This window comes from Nothoprocta perdicaria, unplaced genomic scaffold (genome assembly GCF_003342845.1).
Source record: "Nothoprocta perdicaria isolate Ctin4 unplaced genomic scaffold, notPer1 scaffold_423, whole genome shotgun sequence".
NCBI classification, from domain to species: Eukaryota; Metazoa; Chordata; class Aves; order Tinamiformes; family Tinamidae; genus Nothoprocta; species Nothoprocta perdicaria.
The window spans coordinates 127035-130272 of NW_020455670.1; positions in this window are offsets into that span (position 1 = coordinate 127035).

A 3238-nucleotide genomic window follows, 5' to 3' on the forward strand; every position below is an offset into this window, starting at 1 on the left:
AGGAGTATAGAGTATCAAACCATAGCATCTAACTGTATAGGAAGTCATACAAATTCAATTTGATCTTGAAGCAACCCAGGATAAAATATAGCATCCCAATATTTCATCTGCAAGAAGAAAATGGAGAGATCAAGTCTGCTAAAACCCATGAAGGAATATTCCCAGGGTTATTTTCTTCCTACACTTTCGCATTACTCCACAAGGAATAATGATTGACATCTATATCTCAGAAAACCACACTGATAATAAGGATCCAAGTGTCCACTAGTCTCTCCAGTAGATTTCATGCCTTTAGTTCCCAGAGGCACATGAATGTAGTAGTGCTAATTGTGGGGGTTAAGGAAGTTGCTATTTTCTACTTACTTCAGTCTAAAACACAGTGGTGTAAATAACCTTTAGTAATTTTTTAAATTACTGTCATTGTTTTGATGTGGCTGTCCTAGTGCAGAAATAACCTCTACTGAATTCCTCTCTTCCCTTGCCTCTTTGCATAAGTTTTGGCACAAACTCACTCTCTTTTTGGGGGGTAGATTCCACACCAAGTGGTAACCACGAGCCCACAAAGCCAGCTCACAGCAAACACCCCCAAAAATCACAGCCGGACACCAACAGGAGTGGGCTCACATCCACCTACAACTAATAACAGTCTATACCATCTTCTTGGATAAAATAAGTGAAACTAGCAAGGGCAGTAACATCAAATGTTGCCTTGAAAATTATGATCTTCAGATTTAATCCATTATAAACAACAGCTAGGGATTAACACCCATCATAACTACCAGATTTCAAAACAAGGTATTTATAAACCTATATTTAAATCTTCTTCTCTATTCTTCCAAATCAAGCTCCTTACATTGTCCAGGAAACTTAAATAGTAATCTGGTTTTTTTTTCCTCCTTTCTCAAATCCATTTTCTTCTTCACATGTATTGAAAGACACTAAGATTTTACCACCACCACCACCCCTCCCCCTCCATTTAGGAAAACTAAGCCCAAGCAGACCCTTATGTATACAAAATGTAAGCCTCATCTTGAGCCTGGACTCTGTCAAGGGTTTTGTTTTTAAAGCCAGAAGTGCCTTAGTGAACTGCTCAAAATCTCTTTCTAAGCAACAGACAACTGACAGACATGATTTATTCTCAGCTTTTCAAATAGTCTTTTTTTTTATTTGCTGATATTATGCTGACACTTTCTTACTAATCACTGCTAAACATTTCAGTTTGTTCCTCTAAACAGACTTTCTCCAGACATATAAAATTACACTCCAGATAACATAACTATGACACTCAAAACTTACAATGACTTTAAATCATAAGTTCCTGGCAGAACATAACTATTTATCAGTCACATTATTACAGTATTAATTTTACTCTAGTGACAAAGTGTCGGTTCAGTTAACTGATGGCAATAAATGAAAATTGTAAGGATCTCTTCAACTTCTTATCATGAATCAACCTTAATAGAAAATTAAATATTCAATTAGTATTCAATTGTCCAAGCAAAATACATTACACTTGACAGCAACACAAGTGAACTCAGACAAAAGACAGTTTAAATAATGGTCTGTTTTAAGATAGGAGGCCTATGCCCAACACTATACTCCTTGCATAAATACAATAAGGAGGCAGCATTTGTCAAATTCAGATCAAATTCAGAAATAGTAAAAAGCTATGGAAGAGCCTTTCCCTCTCTAAACTTTTCAGATTTTGATTTAATTTGGAAGGCATCTAAAAACACTCCCATTTTTCTCAAGTCTGCAGCTCCTTCTGTAACATTTAAAACCCAAGATTCACTGCTGGTCTCCTGGTTGCACTCCACCTGTAACAACTCCCACTACTGCAACCTTTAGTAGTTTGGATTTGTAGAAAGAGAAAAATAGCACCTATTCTATCATTAAAAGACACGTACTTAAATCTTTCTCCTTTTTTTTTTCTGTGAAAAAATTTCTATGCAGCCAAAAAGCAATAAATGTGTTCTTACTTTACACATTAATATACATGTGTTTATTACACATGACTCCATTACTATGCTCCTTTTTGCTTATAGTCATTTTGCAGTATAGAATCATAATGGTTGGAAAAAACCTTTAAGATCATACTGCTTCCATCATACTAACAAACTTGTAATCACCCTTCAACTTAAATTTTAGCAAACACTAATACATTTACGACATCATGGGGTGTTACCATCACATACTGGATGGATATTTAGCTCAAAGCCTGGGATGTAGTCCATTGTATTTTTTTTTCCCCTGTATACAACAGGTATTTTCCTTTTCTGTACCAGCAGACACATTAGACTTGTGACCAAAAGAGAGAGGACACAGCAGCAGAATGAGCTCTGAGCACTTTGATAGGAGTTGTGTTCTTCTAAAGAAGATCCTTGTGTCAGCATGTCATTTTTACCCTCACTGTTGGACAACACAGTGTCTATACCCTTTTCCTGGCAGCTTTCTGGTCTGGAGAGATGTGAATTGGGAACAGGGAGGGAAGTCAATAAAAGTTGCAAAGATTTCACTGCAGACCTACCCAAAGGGCATCGCTGTAACTCAGATGGGAGCTATGCCCATAAACAGTTATACAAGAGCCCCACTCATGGGAGCATCCACCAAATCCAATCTTTGATATGCTTCTCTAAAAATATAATTTCTTAAATAATCATTTTTAGAGTTTAGCAGCTGCTATAGTTTCAGTATTAAGCCTTGTATAAGCAAAAGTATTGGCCTGTATAAGACTGCTAAGCAAGTCTGTTAAGCACATTCAGTGATATTAGCATAATTACCAGCTAGTGCCCCTTTCCTGCAAACAGCTGCAGATAGATAGTACTTTTAGGCATTGCTCAAACACAACAGGGTAAAGTTATTCACACTGGTCAGTAGTGTCAGGATGAAGATGCTTATTTTCTCCCAGTTTACTCTTCATACATCTGAACATGAGGGGATGATACAATTTGAATATAGCATCATAGAACCAGAAAAGAAATATAATAGTAACACAAAACACTTATTTTACTAGTTCAATAAAATTAATTTGAGCACCAGTTGAAAAATTCTAACTACTCAAATGTTCTTTATTATCTGGTCAATTATTTAAACACTTGCATGTTCTAAAATTAAATACATAAATACTTGTTCCATTAAATGAGATCATTTGAAATAAACAGATTACAAAAGACAACAATCAAGTGCCTTACATGCTACTTAACTTTCTGCGAAAATCTGCGAGATGCCATTTTTCTGC